At 47.2% G+C, this 22,119-nt stretch overlaps 1 long non-coding RNA gene across 1 annotated transcript; it reads left to right on the plus strand.

Moving 5' to 3' along the window:
• Positions 1-17,737: 17,737 nt before the first annotated feature.
• Positions 17,738-21,311, plus strand: LOC129383756 (uncharacterized). Its single transcript, XR_008611624.1, has 2 exons — positions 17,738-18,787; positions 20,307-21,311. It is a non-coding gene; the product is annotated as an uncharacterized lncRNA (long non-coding RNA).
• The last annotated feature ends 808 nt before the right edge of the window (positions 21,312-22,119 follow it).

Raw genomic sequence — 22,119 nt, forward strand, 5'->3', positions numbered from 1 at the left:
CTCTCCAGGTCAGTGAGCATGCATTGCAGTTGGTCCCTTGAGTTACTAAGCAAGGCAATGTCATCAGCGAAGCGCAAGTTACTAAGGTATTCTCCATTTACTCTTATCCCCAATTCTTCCCAATCCAGGTCTCTGAATACCTCCTGTAAACATGCTGTGAATAGCATTGGAGAGATCGTATCTCCCTGCCTGACGCCTTTCTTTATAGGGATTTTGTTGCTTTCTTTATGGAGGACTACAGTGGCTGTGGAGCCGCTATAGATATCTATCAGTATTTTTACGTACGGCTTGTCTACACCTTGATTCCGCAATGCATCCATGACTGCTGAGGTTTCGACTGAATCAAACGCTTTCTCATAATCAATGAAAGCTATATATAATGGTTGGTTATATTCCGCACATTTCTCTATCACCTGATTGATAGTGTGAATATGATCTATTGTTGAGTAGCCTTTACGGAATCCTGCCTGGTCCTTTGGTTGACAGAAGTCTAAGGTGTTCCTGATTCTATTTGCAATTACCTTAGTAAATACTTTGTAGGCAACTGACAGTAAGCTGATCGGTCTATAATTTTTCAAGTCTTTGGCGTCCCCTTTCTTATGGATTAGGATTATGTTAGCGTTCTTCCAAGATTCCGGTACGCTCGAGGTCATGAGGCATTGTGTATACAGGGTGGCCAGTTTTTCTAGAACAATCTGCCCACCGTCCTTCAACAAATCTGCTGTTACCTGATCCTCCCCGGCTGCCTTCCCCCTTTGCATAGCTCTCAAGGCTTTCCTTACTTCTTCCGGTGTTACTTGTGGGATTTCGAATTCCTCTAGACTATTCTCTCTTCCATTATCATCGTGGGTTCCACTCGTACTGTATAAATCTCTATAGAACTCCTCAGCCACTTGAAGTATCTCATCCATATTAGTAATGATATGGCCGGCTTTGTCTCTTAACGCATACATCTGATTCTTGCCAATTCCTAGTTTCTTCTTCTCTGCTTTTAGGCTTCCTCCGTTCCTGAGAGCTTGTTCAATTCTATCCATATTATACTTCCTTATGTCAGCTGTCTTACGCTTGTTGATTAACTTCGAAAGTTCTGCCAGTTCTATTCTAGCTGTAGGGTTAGAGGCTTTCATACATTGGCGTTTCTTGATCAGATCTTTCGTCTCCTGCGATAGCTTACTGGTATCCTGTCTAACAGAGTTACCGCCGACTTCTATTGCACACTCCTTAATGATTCCCACAAGATTGTCGTTCATTGCTTCAACACTAAGGTCCTCTTCCTGAGTTAAAGCCGAATACCTGTTCTGTAGCTTGATCTGGAATTCCTCTATTTTCCCTCTTACCGCTAACTCATTGATCGGCTTCTTATGTACCAGTTTCTTCCGTTCCCTCCTCAAGTCTAGGCAAATTCGAGTTCTTGCCATCCTGTGGTCACTGCAGCGCACCTTACCGAGCACGTCCACATCTTGTATGATGCCAGGGTTAGCGCAGAGTGTGAAGTCTATTTCATTTCTAGTCTCGCTGTTCGGGCTCCTCCACGTCCACTTTCGGCTATCCCGCTTGCGGAAGAAGGTATTCATTATCCGCATATTATTCTGTTCCGCAAACTCTACTAATAACTCTCCCCTGCTATTCCTAGTGCCTATGCCGTATTCCCCCACTGCCTTGTCTCCAGCCTGCTTCTTGCCTACCTTGGCATTGAAATCGCCCATCAGTATAGTGTATTTTGTTTTCACTCTACCCATCGCCGATTCCACGTCTTCATAGAAGCTTTCGACTTCCTGGTCATCATGACTGGAAGTAGGAGCGTAGACCTGTACAACCTTCATTTTGTACCTCTTATTAAGTTTCAGAACGAGACATGCCACCCTCTCGTTAATGCTATAGAATTCCTGTATGTTACCAGCTATATTCTTATTAATCAGGAATCAGACTCCTAGTTCTCGTCTCTCCGCTAAGCCCCGGTAGCACAGGACGTGCCCGCTTCTGAGCACTGTATATGCTTCTTTTGGCCTCCTAACTTCACTGAGCCCTATTATATCCCATTTACTGCCCTCTAATTCTTCCACTAACACTGCTAGACTCGCCTCACTAGATAACGTTCTAGCGTTAAACGTTGCCAGGTTCATATTCCAATGGCGGCCTGTCCGGTCATATTCCAATGGCGGCCTGTGTATTGAAAGTAAGTATATTCAAATAGCTTGATTTTGAATGTGTTGTAGTGGCATTCGGTGGGTTTGATTGGTGTTTACCCATGTCAAAATGCAATAATTGAAATAACTGTCATCATCATCAGCCTGGTTACACCCACTGCAGGGCAAAGGCCTCTCCCATACTTCTCCAACTACCCCAGTCATGTACTAATTGTGGCCATGTTGTCCCTGCAAACTTCTTAATCTCATCCGCCCACCAAACTTCCTGCCGCCCCCTGCTACGCTTTCCTTCTCTTGGAATCCAGTCCGTAACCCTTAACGACCATCGGTTATCTTCCCTCCTCATTACATGTCCTACCGATGCCCATTTCTTTTTCTTGATTTCAACTAAAATGTCATTAACTCGCGTTTGTTCCCTCACCCAATCTGCTATTTTCTGATACCTTAACGTTACACCCATCATTCTTCTTTCCATAGCTCGTTGCGTCGTACTCAATTTAAGTAGAACTCTTTTCGTAAGCCTCCAGGTTTCTGCCCTGTATGTGAGTACAAATGATTGTGAATGAAAGCAAAGTAAAATTTCATCAAAGTTGACTCAATGAAATAATGCCGGTATTTGAGCAATATTCTTATGCTATAGATGGACTTCTGTCTTAAGAAAGCAATGTGGACCTTGTACTTCAAGTTGGAATGTAATGTTACTCCGAGAAATGAACATTGGGCTACTGCAAGAATGGAATGGTTGCGTAGTGTTATTTCCAGCTTGCATGTCAGAGTATTATGGCTGAAATAGAATAGCATGAATGCTGTTTGAGAAAGATTGACTTTAAGGGCATTTAAACGGTACCATGTTAAGATGTTGAGGTCAGAATTAAGTTTATCTTTAATAAGAGAAACTGATTGGTCAAAATCTAGAATGGTGTTATCATCTGAACAAAAGAGGCCCTAGGATTGATCCTTGAGGCACACCCTTGTTCATAGGTAAATAATAAGATAGCATATGTTGAATATAAACAGCTTGTTGTAGACCAGTTAAATAACTCTTAATTAGTGGCAGGGTGGGCCCAGCAATACCAGTCGCAACAAATTTGTTAAGTAAAATATTGTGAACTAATGAGTTGAACGCTTTTGAAAGGTCCACAAACACGGCACCAGCAAAATTCTTTGTCTATGACTTTAAATTTTGGCTGCGAAGGAGAGTAGGACGAGGTCAGTAGAGTAACCTGGTCTAAATCCAAACTGGTGATTTGACATTTTGAATTTCTTTAAATAACTGTGTAACCGCTTTTGAATACACTTTTCCATTATTTTAGTAAAGACTGATAAAACTGAAATTGGCTGATGATTTGAATTTGTCTCGTTTTTTAATTACTGGAATTACTTTATATAACTTGAGTGAATGTGGAAATGACCCTGTCTTAAACATGAAGTTAAAGACATGTGAGGGAACAGAACCTATAAAATGGGCAACTAATTTTATGCCGCCAACATGAAGTTCATCAGGCCCTGCCCCAGTTAACTTTGATTGTTGCATAATGTTGATGACTTCGCTAGAATCAGTGGGGAATAAGTAGAATTATTGTGGCAAGCATTATAGGGAGCTTTCGAGAATGACGACAGGAATGACGGCATGACTAACTGTAACACATGAATAGTATTTCTTGGGCTGAACAATATGTAGCATTATTTTTGCAAATTACATTGTATATTGTAATTCTGTTGTATGTTGTGAATTACACTACAGATTTGGACACCTTTATGAGGAACGGTAACATTTGCTTGTATCCGTTACAATTATTCACTTAAGTCTTGATTGCTAACGAGTGAAAGGCAGTGAGAGGAGGTCCACCAGATGTTGGCCGACAAATTGAAGTGACTCGATAAGGACATTGATGCCACCAGTTCACAGCAGTTCACAAGAAGTTCAGAAACTGTGCAGCTCGATTCCGGAGGTGCAGGCCCAGCGAAACACTCGAAACGAATGCAAAGGTGCAGACGCGGTTTAGGCGTTATGCTATGTCAGACTAATGTGCACGGAGTGCGTAAGTTTGAGAGGTCCTGAACTGCAGGTATGATCGGTTTCTGGGGCGTAAATATACACCACAGCTGCGTAGACACATCAGACGTGCGTAAGCGGGGTTTTAACGGTGCTCGCGCCCGTGTGCTGCGTCGTCTGCTTCGCACCTGTATGCCTGCACCAAGTCGGCACCGACAGTGGAGCGGGTGCAGCAAAATGATGAACTAGCTCTGCACCTTTCCTGCACCTTTTGAAACGAACATCGCGGTTCCGCGGGCGCCATTGCTGCACCGCTGAAACGAATGGCAGGGTGCAGCACCTCGCGAACTGGTGGCGAATCAAACGTACCCATGGTGTGCCGGGCTGCACCCACTCGCTGCAGGGTGCACTGCACCGCGGCAGCACCTTGCCTTGCATCCCGTTCAATCGAGCACTGGAGGGCAGGGTGCACCGCTGCACCTCGGGGAATCGAAGGCGTAGGTGCAGTGCACCGTGAATGGGCGTCTTGCGCTGGAGTTTGAGGTATAGTAGCGGCGCCTAGTGGCGGTGCGGGAAACGACATCTGGGTCGTACCAGCTTGGGTTGTATTGAGCCCTGGCTGTGGCGAAGCACGTTTCTAGGCCGAGTTTTGCGTCGATTCGCACTTTTTTCTGCCCTGTTGCGAGTGCGAAAAGGCTCGTCACTTCTCACAGACCACGTCGACCACGCTGCGAGCTAGTCGCAGCCTATAGTTTAACGAAAACGGACTCTCCGTGTGTCGTGGGACGTAATGCTGGAAGCAGAAGGAATTGGCGACGCCGATCCGGAGGGACCTAGCTTAGCATCGAAAAAGCGTCACCGTCGATACTGATGCGTCGTGGGCTCCCATGAACAAGGCCTGAATCCCAACATCCGATTCTATCGTTTCCCTTCAAGGCCTCACGAAGCGGAGCGTCGGGCGCGCTGTATAACTGCAGTTCGTCGCGCTGGGTAAGCGAAACTTCGCGCCATGCTGACTGCTTCACCTGTCTTGAAGCTTGCTTGATTATAGATCTGCGTTCTAAAATTCGGTCTTTTGCACCTACAGTCCCGACGGCAGACCGACATAGCAGCAGGCATGGCTGGTGATTCACGATTCGAAACCCGGCCACAGCGACAATTAACAATTCGACCGGTGCGAAGTGGTGAAGTGCCCAGGTGTGTGCAAATGACCACAAATGGCCGGGTTGATTCGGTGATAATTCGCTACCCCACTACGAGCAGCACAGGTTAGAGAGTTAAATGTGCTCATACTTGACCTCAAGCCAGCATGTTGAGGCAGCGCAGCAAGATAGTCCAAGACAAGACAGCAATAAGACTCCCAGAACTTTCACAATACAAAACAATTTACAACACATAAACACAAAGAACACAGGCATATGTATGGTTTTGAACTCGGCCGTCATGCAAGTGACATAGCGCGGGAAAACGTGAACATGCTGTGTTAGCGTCGTAAACTTCATACGTAAACTTCATACTAGGCAAGGAGCTAGCACAACACAATCCCGCGACAGCCGCTAATGAGACCAAGACGGGAGCACATGTCTGTGAACGCGCAAACGGAGCCCCTAAGCCACTCTGCTCCTCCGCTGCACGGCTGCACCACTCGTTTCAAGCACAGCACACCAAACACACATTCAGCGCTGAACAGTGGGCGGTCGACGCAGTTGCATTTACATGACTTGCAGCGAGCAGCACAGCACACCCCTCGATGTCCGTTAAGCAAAGTCGGACACGGCGACGCCACATCGCGGTTCGCAGAACTTTGCTGCCGTAGCGCTAGGCCACTTCGATATTTCAATTGTCACCACCGCCGGGTTCTCAAGAAAGGACGGGTCACAACGCAGATTCTGTACTGCCAGAACTCACCGAGGCGAAAGACGCACTGCCGCACCGCCACTACTCACGGCTTTCCGCCAAGTAACACACAACCTACAACCAACACACAAGCAACGCACGTACAATCACATGAGCAATTTTCAACAACGCGCGGTTGAGAGAACGATCACGCCGAGGTCGAACACGCCAAGGCGTCGCTCGGCGCCAGCATCGCGCCTTCTCAAAAATCTCTAAACGATGCTGTCCCTAGGCACCTAGGATCAGGTCACGTGAGGGATTTTTGTACGACAAATAGACGCACGCGGCACGGACGGCCCATTTGATGATTGCTGTGTCTGAAGGTTCTGACGTGTTGTTTAAGTCGCGGGTCGCTTTTTTCGTCGCGAGGATAGATTTGATTTTTTACAAACACTGCTCCAGGAGGGCACATGTAACCGGCAAACGGATGCCTCAGGAGAGCACCTGAGGTTATAATAAAGCAGGCGGCGCAGGATCTCCAGGGCACCCAAGTGGTAGCGGGGGGATCAAAGCTGCAGAAGCAGGGCGGCCCGTGGGTTGGGGCCCACGGACAAGTCCGTTCTAGCTTTGGTGTCCTGGAGGCGCCACCAATAATGCGAAATAATGACGTGTTGTTACAATCAGTAAAAAAAAAAAAAACATTACGCAGATTCCACGCACTGTGCACATGGGAATCGATGTAAGCGAAGCTTTCTGTGCTGGAAGCTTTGTTTGACGATAATCAGCGGTAATGTTGACGTCTAAAGCTTAATTTCTTCAATGTTTAGGCTAACAAGAGGGTGGTGAGTTCATGTTAAACGTTACCTTGTGTGCACCACTGCTGTTTGCCTGCGTAGTACACAGAACACTCAGAGTGAGGTGCTTGCTTGAGGCGTTGTTGTGCGCCATATTTTATAACATCTGATATAGTTGAGCGTTGTCATTGCCTCACATGGCACATCGCATTGTGGCAGAAGTATTAAACTTGAATTGGATTATGGGGCTGGTACGTGCCAAAACCACACTCGGATTATGAGGCAGCGCGCAGTGGTGGACTCCGGATTAATTTTGACACCGTGATGTCTTTAACGTGTCCCAAAGCCTAAGTGCATATACGTTTTCTATTTCGCCCCCGTAGTAATGCGGCTTCAACGATTGGGATCAAATCCACGACCTCTAGCACCATATATATATATATATATATATATATATATATATATATATATATATATATATATATATATATATATATAGCCGCAAAGCTAACGCGGCGGGCACATATATATTGATTTGACGGTCGACCGCTTCCGTTGTGTCTCCTGGACCCTGCGGTGCGCTTTAATTAATGCGGCTCTGCTTCTGCACGCCCTGCGTAAGTTGCCCGCTTGACATATTTGCATGGCGTTTATTTTTTATAAATCAGCAACGTACTGTACCGTATCTTGAACTTAAGCTTATCCTGTTTCCACGCAGCCGCTGTCGTATAGACGTGGGGTTTCCTTTCATTCTCATGTCACCTCCCCCCTCTCTTGTATGGAAACTGCCTCTTCTCCTCCCTCTCCTTCTCTCTGCAGTTCTACCTGCGTCCCCTCTGGCCTTGCACGTTAGTAGAAAGAAAAGCGCTGCAGTTTCTGCAATGCTTCTTAATGGAGTCATGGATAATTACAGCTGTCAAGCGTGTGGCAATGGCCAGGGAGCTCTAGGAGTGTATCGTACACATTCGACGCGGTAGGGTGAGAACGAGTTTCTCTCGCCGCCTTTCGTCACGTACTCGCGCCTGTCATATATACACGCTCTAATCCCCCCCGCCCCCTACGCGGTGTGCCTGACAGCAGTAGCCACAGCAGCAGCAGCAGTGTGAAAGTCGAAGGAAGAGGCAAATAAAGCTTCACTTTCTTGATGCGGCCCGGGCTGCGTTTTTGCAATTGCTATAGCAGCTACAGTGGGGCGTGGCGCTCTTCACGGCGCTCGACGTTTCTGTGCAGGCACGAGTAAGAGCGGGTGCGAGAGAGAAAATGTGGCGGTCTTTGCTCCTTGAATACGTGTGTCTGCCTAGGCACAACGGAGGAGGTTTCTTAACGGGTGTTGTATGCGTTTGTCCCCATGGCATGCCGGCATTGCGGAGTGCGGCCACGCTCTGCCACTGGCTGCCCGCGCCGTGACGCAGTGGGCACGGACGCCCCATTTGGTGATCGTTGTGTCTGGAGGAGCTAGGTTCTGACTGGTGTTGTATAAGTCGCGGGTCGCTTTTTTAGTCGCAACGCTAGATTGCATTTTTTACAAACACTGCGCTCCAGGAGGGCACATGTAACCGGCAAACGTTTTTTATTCAGGGTGTCTACCAAGTTCGCATTCCCAAATTCCCTGAGTTTTCCAGGTTTTCCCTGAGTGCCTTTGCAAAATTCCCTGACTGACACAGAACTGCTTTACGTCACACTATGTCGCCCCATGCTGTCACTCTAGCACGGAGTAAGACATATAGGAGGGGAAACTCCCGTCAGCGCGAGCGAGCGCGGGCGACCAGATAAAGTCACAATTGTTGCATGCGCCGACGCTACCCTATGCAGTGGCGGCACCATGCGGCGCGTCGTAGAAGCCGCAGCGGAAAAAAAAAAAAAGCAGCGCCCGGCAGGCAGCTCCGGCAGCTCCGGCGCTCACTCCGGCGGCGCCCGCTCAAAGCAGACGACAAGCAGACGACACGGGTGTTTGCTTCAGCGGGCATGCCGTAACGTTGTATTTGTACGCCCTTAAGTCAAACAACAACAGTTTTTGTCGGTGTCGGTTCGAGGGCCGCAATACTAACAGCGTTGCTACGCGCAGTGCGACCTCCTTCAGAATTTGCTAGACTAAGATGGGACGCAGGTGTTTTGTTGAACATTGCAAAAGCGGTTACAAGTGTTGCAGGGAGAAGGTGAGCTTCTTCAAGGTACCGAATGATCCTGCGCGTCTGCAAGCATGGGCTGCGGCAGTTCCTGGGGGTGGCCGTCAGCTCACGTCGAGACATTACGTCTGCGAGAAGCATTTCACGAGCAATATGATGAGACGTGATAAGTACTACGGTGAGCGAAAAACAAGCGGTCGCCCTTTGAGCGATTAGAAACGAGATAGCCATCAGTTTCGCAAGCGCAAAAAGCCGAAAACCGCCCGCCACGGAGCAAGATAGCCCTGGCTACAACCAGAAGCTACGTATCATCTTATAGCTGTCATGGAAAACGCGTTTTATTTTTTGCTGTGCTCAAATGGCTGAAGCGTAGCAGCAGTTGCTCTTCGGGCTACAAGCGGTAAAGAAGCGCGCGAGAGTGCCCTCAGTAGAAGTCAGGCGCGCGCGGCCGAACGGGAGCAACACGCTCGACCGGTTGCCCTGGCAACCGAAACGGCGGTAATTTCTTCCCATGCCGCCAGGTGCCGCCAGCATGAAAATATATCCGCGGGCTTGTGACCTTTTCTAGTCGCCGCAAACATCGGAGTTTCCACTCCTAAATATTTCTTGCTCCGTGCTCTCTAGTAACCATGCTAAAAAGCGACTTAATCCAGTTTGAATAGTAGGGAGTATCATTTACTTTATTTTTAAAAATCTGAAGCTAGGAATTAGTAAAATGCACAGAGAATAAAATATATTTGAAAAAAAAAATGGTAAAACTCATTGCAAATCGAGTGGAACATTCTCAAATACGAATAAAAACGAGATGCATACATAAACAAATGTTTTGACAAAGTTAACTCGTGTAGTTGGCGTTTTATCTCGCCTAAGAACATATACCTGCCATTCAGGGTCAAACTTCTTCTCTATAATTCGCCTTTTTACTCTCATCTAAATTACTGTTTATTGGTTTTGGGCACAACTACTCAAACTAACTTACAGAAACTTTTTGTCCTCCAGAAAAAAATGGTCAGACTGCTTTATGACTTACCACATAACAGCCATACACACAGTTTTTTTTAAACAAACATTATACCAGTAAAAAATCTTTATGACTATATAAGCTAACACTAGCCTTCAAACGCGAAGTATTTGAAAAGAGAACGTTTCTACGCGACTTATCATCACTAAAAAAGAACTATGTTGCAACAGAACTGCTTGTTGGCCTAGTTGGTGCTTTCTAAAAGACATGTTCTTTGTCGCAATTGAACACTCACAAAAGGAAGACACATAAGGACAACACGGGCGGCACTTCCAACTGATTTATTTTGGGCTGTGACCCAAGAATATATATATATATACATACACGCATGCGCTGGCTGCTCACAGATCTACGTTACCCAGCGGTCAAACAATCTAGTTTCTGATTTATAGAGCACGATAGATGTATCACTAATGCAATTTGTCCCTTTCTTTTTTATATAGTAGGCTTCCATCAGCTCACGTGCGGTTTGAAATCTACTTCTGCCAAGAATGCATCTGCCTGCATTCTTGCATGTGCCTGCCTTCTGCCTGCATGTGCAAACCACGGTTTTCTGAGATTAGGATTCTTGGCAGAAGTAGATTTCAAACCGCACGTGAGCTGATGGAAGCCTACTATATAAAAAAGAAAGGAACAAATTGCATTAGTGATACATCTATCATGCTCTATAAATCAAACTATACTGTTTGACCGCTGGGTAACGTAGATCTGTGAACAGCCAGCGCATGCGTGTATGTATACATATATATTTTTGGGTCACAGCCCAAAATAAATCAGTTGGAAGTGCCGCCCGTGTTGTCTTTATGTGTCTTCCTTTTGTGAGTGTTCAATTGCGGCAAACAACATGTCTTTTACTAAAAGAGAACATTTCCATACACATTACCCGGCACAAAGAAAAATGGAATGTTATAACCCCTCGGGCTAACTACTCTACGGAAAAACCGTCCTTCACCTTGCCCACTCTCCTGAATAATTACAACAAAACTACCACTGATATTTTAAAAATAAGTAATGCTGCAGTACGGCAACACTATGTATAAGGTATCTAGTCTTTCTCATTGGATGACTTTTGTGTTCATTCCCAGTGTCCATTTCGGTGCCTATGTATGTTTTCGATGTTCTTTCCTAACCTTTTTACTGCCGCCTTGTAGAGGAGGCTGCGGGCCCCTGTCAAGCTGCCGTTTGTTCGTGCAGCTTTTACCTGCAGCCTCCTCCATCTTTCTTGAAGGGAATTAAACATTATTATTATTATTATTATTATTATTATTATTATTATTATTATTATTATTATTATTATTATTATTATTATTTCCGAATGTCTACAATCATGAATTATGATCGACTGTCGATACATATCTGTGAAAAATAGGTGGTGGTTTTTTGAGACTCCACTGAAAGCAAATCAATTGGTGAGAGAACGACTCTTTGAGCATATTATGATGAGTCGATCATTATAATCACAGAATAACTAAATATTTGAATATTGTAAAGTAAGTCATGTCACGTTTCTTCATAAAAAGGATAAAATCGCCTGCTCAAATTATATGCACAATTTATTCATTAACCTCAAGAATTTCAAGAAAGAAATATATATATATATATATATATATATATATATATATATATATATATATATATATATATATATATATTTCAAGGTTGCTATCGACATGTCCCACATCAAACGTCACGTAAAACATGGTAGTGCCTTCACCAAAGTGATACTCTGTCACTACATACATATCATATCATATACATATCACTCAGATGCAAAATGGAAGTAATTTAGGTTATCAGAACCTTAAATTTGCCGTAAGCTTAATGTTCATGCTCTATTCCTTGCTACCACTGCACAGAAATGGCAAAAACAGGTCTCCTCTACAAATGTGAACGCCATGACTGAAGGTGATATGAGCTACTTTTATCAATTTATAGCAAGCTCAGTGTGAGGCCCGGATTTTTCACAAATTAAATTCTCAATAGATGCATGGTGTGTCGACCTCAACTCTCCTGACATACTTTCAGCCCGCGCACAACGCCTCAGTGCTGCGTTTCACTGCTTTAAATAGTTTATTTCGGTTTGGATGAGGGACACCAGCATTCCGGCGTCAGCCAATTAACACATTGTTTTGTGAGCTCAAGCTCCTCGAAAAAAGTGGCGGCAGGCTTCCTTTCCCGTTCATTCCTCAATGCATAGGTCCTTTTTGTTGTTACCCTCCTTCCACCGCGCGTTCGCACCACGGACCATTTGAAGCATTTTCTTCGTCAGCTGTACAGTCAACGTTCGATTTTTCGGACTCCCTAAGGGCCGCGAAAACGTCCATAAAATCGGACAGTCCGAAAAATGAATGCATGTCTTTTACTTCCATTAAAGGCTGAAATCGCCACAGGCACATCCGAAAAGGCCTACAAGCACGCTTATTAGGCATATCAGTGCCTGTACTGTGACAGGAGATGGCGGATGGACGCGTGTATAATTAAGAAATAGATACTGGGTCCCGTGACAATTGAGTGAGTGAGTGAGTGAATAAACTTTATTGTAGGTCCGGCGAGGACGCGAACTCGTCGCGCACCCGGCTCTTCCCACGTCGGGACCGGCAGGTCTAGCCCACCGGCCCAGTCGCGGGCACGCCGGACGGCCAGTATTTGCTTTTCTAGAGCGGGGCTACGCAGAAGCGAGTCCCACTCCTCCTTGATGAACTTGGGGTATGTCGACCCGCACTCCCAGAGCATGTGAGGTAGAGTGGAGGTCTGGCCGCAGGACGGGCAGGCGTCGTCGTCGGGGTAAGCCTCGCGGAGAGCGGACAGACACGGATATGTGCTGGTCTGTAGGAGCCTAAGCGAAACGGCTTGCGCCCTATCCAACTTGGGGTGAGGTGATGGAAAGACCCTTCTGGACATGTTGAAATATTTAATAATCTCGTTGTGAGTAGTGGGAGCGTCCCTGTGACCGTAGAGAGGAGGGGAGTCAGTGCTCCTTATAGAGGAAGCGCGGTCGGTGAGGGCACGCGCTGCCTCGTGGGCAGACTCATTGAGGTTCGGGGGAGCACCCTCGACCGATCCTACGTGAGCGGGAAACCAGTGAATTGAATGGTCTGTGAGAGCATGTGGACTCGAGCCGCTAAGAAGACGAACAGCTTCCTTGGCGATGCAACCCTTCTGAAAAGCCCTAACTGCCGTTTTGGAATCACTATAGATTTCGGACCCACGACCGTCTAGCATGGCGAGGGCGATGGCGACTTGCTCGGCGACTCCGGGGTCTGAAGTGCGAATCGAGGCGCTATTGGAAATGTTTCCGCTCGAGTCGACCACATGTACGACGGCAAAGGTCTTCCCGTCACTGTACTCCGCAGCGTCGACGAAGCTTGCGCTATGTCGTGTCGCTTGATCTGTTTGAGGATGGCTGCTGCTCCGGCCTTGCGTCTGCCCTCGTTGTGGACGGGATGGACGTTTCGGGGCACAGGGGCCACTACGAACTTGTCTCGAATGCACCTAGGGATCGGGGTACTGACCATCGAGAATTCCGCAGGGTGGTAACCCAGCTCTTCGAGGGTGCGTTTACCTGCCGCTGTGGTGGCCAGGCGACTGAGTTGCGCGCGTTCTTGGGCTTCGGCAATCTCCTCGGCGGTGTTATGTACCCTCAGCTTCAAGAGATTCTCGGTATGGGTCCTGATGGGTAGCCCGAGAGCCCTCTTGACTATATTGCGGATAAGAACGTTGAGCTTGTCTCGCTCCGCTCTGAGCCAGTTGTGCATAGAAATCGTGTACGTGAGGTGGCAGAGTACGAAGGCATTGATCAGCCTGAGAAGATTGTTTTCCTTCATGCCTCGATGCCGGTTTGCGATTTTGCGATTCTGCGAACGAGGCGGAAAGCGTTGTCCGTCTTTGCGAAGATCTTGCGGAGAGCAGTTCCGTTCCCGCCGTTGAATTCGACAAACATGCCCAGGACCCGAATAACGTCGACCCTGGGTATCACCACCCCGTCACAAGTGCGAAGTCTGATGCTGCTTTCAGAGACTGGCTTCCAATCTTCGGGTCTGCCTCCCTTCTCTTTTCTGTAAAGTAGGAGCTCCGACTTGGCGGGGGAGCATCGAAGTCCGGTGGGACGGAGATACTTCTCGATCACGTCGATCGCCTCCTGCATGGCTTCTTCGACTCTGCCCTCGCAGCCGCGGGAGCACCATATGGTGATGTCATCGGCGTAAATGGTGTGCTTGACGTCCTCGACGCGCGCCAACCTCTCGGAAAGACCAATCATACAGATGTTAAACAGTGTTGGGGAGATGTCGGCGCCCTGAGGAGTGCCCCGCTCTCCGAGGGGCACATCTTCGAAACGGAAGTCTCCAATGCGAAGCTTGGCCTTCCTGTCAGTTAGAAAAGAGCTGACGTAGTTGTGGAATCTGGAACCGAGACCCAGGTTTGAAATGATCTTGACGATGAAGGTGTGGAGCACGTTGTCGAAAGCCTTCTCGAGGTCCAGACCGAGCAGAGCCTTGACGTCTCTGGAACGGCCTTCCACAATCTGATGCTTGATTAGTTTCATGGCATCCTGCGTTGAAAGTCCGGCGCGGAAGCCGATCATGTTGTACGTGTAAACCTCGTTGTCTTCGAGGTACCCGTTAAGCCTGTTGAGGACGACGCGCTCCATGACTTTGCCGACGCAGGAGGTTAGAGAAATCGGCCTCAAGTTTTCGATGTTCGGGGCCTTGCCGAGCTTGGGAATGAGCACCGTGCAGGCTGTCTTCCATTCTGCAGGTACAATGCCGCTCTTCCAGGACTCGTTTATCTTGTCGGTTAGAAAGACAATCGACGTGTCGTCGAGGTTTCTCAACATTCTGTTGGTGACTCCGTACGGACCCGGCGCAGACTTGCGGTTGAGCGCGAAGATGGCCTGTCTGACCTCGGCAATGGAGAAGTCTTCATCCAGCTCGGGGCGTGGAGGGCCTCGGTAGTCCGGGAGTTGGGTCGACGGATATCCGTCGCAACGGACAGGCAGGTACTTCTGTATGAGTTTTGCGACGAGTTCATCGACCGTGTTAGACCTGGTGGCTTCGTGAAGGGCCCGGGCCAACGTATGCCTTTGATTTGACTTCGAGCCGCTTTCATCGAGAAGGTGCTTCAGCATACCCCAGGATTTGCCGTTGCGCATCTGTCCGTCGATGGATTCGCAGAGCTCGTCCCACTGCTGCTGGCATAGCGCCTTGCAGTGGTCATCGATGACCTTGTTGAGCTCCGAAATCTTCTTTCGGAGTCTGCGATTGAGCCTTTGACCCTTCCATCGGCGGAGCATGGCGGTTTTGGCCTCGATCAGGTGGGCGAGTCTGCTGTCCATCCGCTCGAAGTCGAGATCTGTTTCCACTTTCTTGGTGGCCGCGGAAGCGTCGTTCCGGATGCCTTCACACCATTCTTCGAGAGTGGCGGGTGTCCTGGCTCTCCCGGGTTCGTCACTAATCTTGCGAAAATGGTCCCAATCGATGAACGTGAATTCCCTGACCCTACTCCGAGACACCGTGACAATTGCCCCTTCCCACGCTTGCTATGCTTCACCGCGTAACACTTCTGTATTGAGGCAAAGCTCACTTTTGGGAACCGGCATTATGCAACGCACCGTATACTTTCCGAGCTTCGAAGCCAATCGCAAGGACCACAAAGACGGAGTCGGTGCCATTGCTTACAGCGGCGAATTCTTTCAATGAAAAACACGGCGCCAAACGGCAAGAAGCTTAATAATCGAACGTTGAAACAGCTAGGCCTAGTGTTTACGACGGCGGCGAGGTATAATCAAAACGGCGGCAGTGGTGGCTTTGATTAATGTCATTTCGGACCTGCGGTCACAGCAAAAAGTCCGGAATATCGGACGGCGAAGGGCTCTTGTGTCCGAAATTTCAGACGTTCTTAGACCTTGACTCTATGGGGTACGTACGTATACGTATGGTGCCGCCAGCCGTTGTCATATGGGAAGAGGACTTGGCACCGGAAGGTGTCGTGTCCATAAGCTTTCGTGTACTCATCAACCCAGCATCATTCGATACATTGACCCCGGCTCTCCCCCTCTACCCGGGTTGACTGGGCGGGGGGCTTTGGTTCGGGCCAACGGTCCTTCCCGACAAGGAGACTGTTGTGGTGCAGCGCCACTGAGTTACTGCACTCGACACACGAACAGCATGTCGGTCTTACAGAACTCAAGCCTGACCAATTCCTTTGCCTGACTGACCCTCGGACTGCCACGCAAAAGAGGCCAAGGCATACAACCATGGAGCACCAAAGCCATCCGCGGGGGAGCGCGACCACACGAGGGTGCACGAGCCACCACCGGTTCCGGCTCTGGGTTCTACTGAGCAAAAAAAAAAAAAAAAATACCGTAGATCGACTGGAGCCGTCGGGCGTTCGAAGAGTCGGCCATTGACTGTACACTGGCAACTCCTCCAGCCAACGACACGGCGTCAAAAGACGATTCGTTACCATCCCTCTCTGTTACGCGAGCCAGCATTATTGCGACTTCCGTTCACTTTCAATAAAATTACAGCTAATTTTCCTTGATAGAAGCACAATTTCCCTGAGTATTTCGATAGACTATTCAAAATTCCTGAGAATTCCCGGTTTTCCCGGTTGGTAGACACCCTGTTTATTCTATGGCCAAACGGAGGCCTCAGGAGAGCACCTAGCTGAGGTTATATTAAAGCAGGCGGCGCAGGATCTCCAGGGCACCCGAGCGGTAGCGGGGGCATCAAAGCTGGAAGCAGCTGGGCGGCCCGTGCAATGGGGCCGTGGAGGCCGAAGCGTGCCAGGGGGTGTTCGCATAAAAAAAGTGGCTGTCCGCGATAGCGGCACGCGCAGGCCTCTGCGAGACCCACGGACCAGTCTGGTTATAGCTTTAATTTGATGTCTCCGTTGCCGCTTTGGTGTCCTGGAGGCGCCGCCAATAATGCGAAATAATGACACGTTGTTGTCATTAGTAATAAACACGATTGAATAAATATAATTGCGTTCAGCCGCCAACTTGCGATGCCAAGTTCCATATGCTAAGTTCAGCACAACCGCGCCCTGCGACTTCTGCCGGCACGCAGGGACAAACGCATACAACACACGCTAACTCCTCCGTAGTGCCTAGACGGAGTCGTATATTCAAGGAGCAAAAGTCCTCACATTTCCTCGCACGAGCACGCCAAAGGTCCGTTGAAGTTAAGGAGCATTGGGCTTTCAAAGGTACATTAGTTCAAGGGATATATGTGTCGGTGCTACACATTGTAGAATAAATAACTACAAAACAAAAGTGACGAGGGAAGAAGACGCGCAGAAAAAAGCCGAGGGGACTGGGATGCCTAGCAGCCGCTAACCAAAGAACCAAATCGCACATGGCACCCGTGTTGTGTCGATGTTGCTGCTGACCATAGAGTTTCCTACAAAAATTTTTTGTAGCAAACATGTTTTGTAGAAAACTCTATGCTGCTGACGGCAGGCCGTGCCGGCGCTGCTGTGGGCTGTACCGGCGCGTTCTTGATGGAGATTGCGGGCCTCCCAAAAGTGTTTAGTACTATAGTAATAGTATTCAGTACTTATAAGCTTGTTCTGAAGAGGTGAAAATTTAACTTCCATATTTTTAGAGATTTTTTTGTTCTGCTGTCGGACGCCCGATCTCTATATATAGGCTCGAGAGTATTCCCTTGAGGTTTCAAAGAAGGAACGCGCACTCCTTTCACGCAAAGCTCCCTTCCAGTAGGGCTCCTTTGCTGTGCCTGTGTGTCAGTGCGCATTCTCCCTTGAAGTACAGGATCTTTGGTTCAAAGGACTTTGTAAGTGCCTGTGTGACTGGGCAATGCATTGGACTGGGGTATTATTCGCGCATGCGCGCAAATGTCCGTCGTATCCGCAGGCACGTGCCACGCCCCGCTGTACCTACTAGCAATAGGAATACGCGCCCAGGCTCTACTACGTACGGTCGCTACTGCTCCCACAGAAACATCTGTGATGTTATTTACAAGGTACATCGCCGTACTGCGCGAGAAAGCTTTGATCCGCCACGACGGACTTAGCACGAGCGCCGCAGGTGCGAGACAGTCTGTCCGACACAGCGGTCGCCAAATCGGGCGTCAATGCCTGCTGCTTCACCTATTTTACCGCGCCGACAGCCAGCGTACGTCCGAGCGTAAACAAACTCGACCCTACTCTGCAATGGCGGCATGCCTAGGGACCCTTCCTCCGTGCTAGGGACAAACGTAAAAGCGCCCAGATTTTCTCTCTCGCGCCCACTCTTGCTCGCGCCTGCGCACAAACGACTGGCGATCCCTCAAATGAACGTCTCGTCCTCGTTTCGGCATTAACGCAGTGTGATTCAGTGATGTGACTTTTCGACTTTTGTTCGGTTGGCCTTGGCCCAAGTACGTATATAACGAGCAAAACTGTACAATTGCCTACTGAATTTTAGAGCTGTGCTTCTGGCTGCTATTTGTGGTACGTTTGTACGCCTTGCGGAGCGCTTATAGAAATGACCTGAGGGCAACGTTATGGTGTACTCGCGGAAAACGTTCTGTGGCTGTGAAGGTAAAGCTACGGAGGCAGAGCGCTGACAAGTTAGAGCGCTTATGAAGAGAGTTCCGCGTTTTCATCAACGTTTGTTTAAGCTGGGGAAGTGAAAACATAAACACCTTATTAGCAACAGCTTGGTTTCTAGCGTTCATCTTCAAGTGTCGGATATATTTCTCATTTGCAATGCTTATCTCTAAGTCTCAGGCCAGTGGCGTACCAACTAATTCTCGAGTTGTCGCGAGGTTTTCGGATTGGGAAGTGATATTTGCAGTCGTGGAATCCTGAGGTTGCTCTGCCACCGCTACCCCGTTGACAAGGACGCTACGCCACCAACGGAAGCTGTACGTACTACTGTAAACCTGTGTATAATTTCCCCTTTGACTTGTGCAGTTTTTCATATGCTTTAACGCAAAACCTGACACGGAGTGCTCCTGCCAAGACGAGCGGAGCGAGCCGGCGCGCAGCGCGGGTGGGGGGGTTATGTAGATTGGCCGCCTTACCGGCCGCTTTACTGGCCGCAGACCGATAAACAATGACATGTCCTTTTATTTTGTGTGTTAGTGACATGTTGATTTATTGTAAAATATTCATTGTAGGTTATACAGAAGACATGATTAGACGAGGCACCGAGCCCAGGTGGCATGTGCTGTTAAGATTGCCTCCCTTGCCGATTACTCAATTGCCGTTGCAATAAAAAAGGCTGAAAAGTGCGCCAGTGAAAGCTTTGTCATCGACAGATCTAGTTTTCAATCACACATCATGAATCGTTACAGTCTAGTGTTGCCAATATTTGCTGAAGCGTGTCGCTGAAGTGAGACAAAAAAGTCACTAAAATTCTCGCTAGAACCGTGAAGTGGGTTTTAAGACCGTGTCATGAAACACTCAAATATAAGCTAATGCCAAGTAAATCATTTGCCTAGATGTTTCATGTTGGTCTAATGTCCGTGCAGCTGAAGTAAAACTGAATTTACCAGCAGGGGTATAGAGGGCTTTAGCTTTACTTATCTATTTACTATATGGATGGATGAATGTATTCGAAGTTTGGAATACGTATAGTTCGTGTGTAATATTGTACTCTTATTCGAAGATGAACTATTCGGTATTTTCGAATATCAAAACTAGGTAAATATTTTGCTACAACCAACCGTTACAATCGAGTTGCTGTTCTTCACCTTCTTCACCTGCTGAACAAGTATTGCAAATTATAATTATCATAAGTAAAACAACAACAAAGTTTTTGAAGCAATTCAGAAACAAAATTGGTAATGCAAGGTTTGTTTTCAGTTTTGTGGTGGAAGTGTGGCGCTGGTTAACACTTGGGTTAGATCTTGTACACATACACGAATATCCAAGAATGCATGGACGTGGGAAGTGTCGTCGCCGTAGCACAATTCATAGTGCAACGCGCTCGTAATGCAAACGTTGTGGCTTTGGCTCATGCTGTGAGCAAGTTGTTCTTTCCTCCATTTCCCTTTAGCTTCTCATTTTTACACTTCAATTGAAAACTACAAATGATGTCCCCTATGCTTTCCTTTTCTTCATTATCTGTTGGTTTCATATGGTTTTCCCTAGTAAATATGCGTGAGCATTCTTACAAAAAATGGTGCCCTTACAAAACTGGGCCCCTCACTTCCCCTTCTTTTTGTCCAATACATGACAACTGGCTATTTTTGCTTCTGACATGCCAATTAAACTTTATTACAGACTAGTCATGTAGCAGTTTTATCTTTTACAATACAACCAGTGATATTTTCCTTGTAGCAGGCACTTTATTAAGGCGAAAGCCTTAAGTGGCTCGTTGCAATGGCTCATACCCAAAAAAAGCAGCGTCTATGGTATGGTATGAAGAACTTTATTTAGGTCCTGAGGGATCAGTCTGGGGCTGATGCGGGCCGCTCCCACGTCGGTACAGAGAGGCCGAGCCCCTCTGCCGTCACACGGGCCCTCTGGACAGCCCTGAGTTGATCCGCCAGCACTTCACTGTGCAGCATCCGCTGCCACCACTGTTCACCTCCAGAACCATCACCGGCCAATGCCAAGCAGCGCCCCAGCATGTGTTCTAAATTGAGCAAACCCCCACACTTACTACAATAGACTGAAACCCCTCAGTTCGGATTAATTTTATTCATGATGACCGGGGTAGGGTACGTTCGTGTCTGCAGAAGCCTTAATGTAACCGCCTGCGGCCTATTTAATTTAGGATGTGGCGTAGTGGTAAAGCAGCATCTAGTCCAGTGATGTAACAAATATCATCAGGAATGGCTCATACCCACGTAGTAAGCAAGCAGAGATTCAGTCACTGAATATGAATGAAAAAAGAATGAAGGAAAGAAGGTACAGAAGACCGAATGCATGAGAGAATGAAAGAACCTTTAGCTAGTGATTAAATGCCTGCATGTGTTGTTGAGGAGGTCGACCTACAGCGCCATGCGTTTACTTCACACTGCAGCTAGTTATGTCTTGCAAGAAGTTTGACCCCTCCGATCATATAACTTAATGCATTATCACGTGGGTAGCAGGCTTTCACCTTCATGCTACAGGAGTGCAACATGCTGCCGAACTTGTGTGTCTAGGGCACATAAATACCTCACTAGGTTTTTCTTTCCTTTTATATAACTTCTGATATCTTTTCAGCAACTACTTCTTTTGCGTTTTTGGAACGTTAGTCATACAGCAGCCTGTCATTCTTGGAAAGCTTGTTTGCCGCCAGGCTCTAAAAGTATCGAGTGGCTATTTGTGCAGTTCTTTTCATGACGATTGTAGTGATCTCGTGTTTAAAACTATTCTAATTGTCCGCGATAGTTGACTGTCCATTAAGTATAAGGGTGTTCATAATTATACTGAAATAAATATTCCTGCTGTAAATATGTGTGTCTGCGTTTTTCTGTTCGATGCGGTATTGGATACTTACTATTCATATTCAATTTGTATTCGAAAATGTCTATATTCGATTGCAGACTTTTTATATTTTACATAACAGATTATAACACCTTAAATTTTTCATTACCTTCAGATTGGAAGGTTACAAATACAGCACATTTCAAAAGAACACAAGCATCATAGTTTTGCTAGAGTGAAAATGTGCATGGTCTGCATATTATCTCTAATTTTTTTGCTTCTCGACACTTGTGGTAGCAGAACTAGATTCTGCGTAACGCGCTTGGCTGCATGTTGTTATCGCGGCAATGGCAATTACCTGAGCTTTGTACATGTCTAATATGACATTTTCGCCCTTGATCTACCTGAAAGCTGTCATGAAGTGCTGATTGGTCCAAAAGCTGTGACGATTGATAAGATGTGTTTATTGAGGGATGGCTCGAAGGCCTATATGTGGAATAGGAAGAGGAAGGGGAAAAGGCTGTGATAAATCGAAGCAATTTGTTCAGACGCACATGAACGGGCTAAGCAGTTCCGATATTTAAACATTTTTCAAAAGACGATATGTCTTATTCGCCTGCTGTGTTCTAAATCCGAACACAAAATTTATTCTATTTGGTTTTCGTAAATTAGCTCTCGGACGCACTTGTGCACATTCACCAATCGAACGCATTTAGTGACACCACTGAACCCGCAGTGCTTAAACGCGTTCAGGTAGGTTTTGTAAATAATAAACTTAAATTTTGTGAACACTATGATAGCCATGATGACCACTGTGTTTTGAAGCACAATTGCA

This window comes from Dermacentor andersoni, chromosome 9 (assembly GCF_023375885.2).
Source record: "Dermacentor andersoni chromosome 9, qqDerAnde1_hic_scaffold, whole genome shotgun sequence".
In the NCBI taxonomy this organism is placed as follows: Eukaryota; Metazoa; Arthropoda; class Arachnida; order Ixodida; family Ixodidae; genus Dermacentor; species Dermacentor andersoni.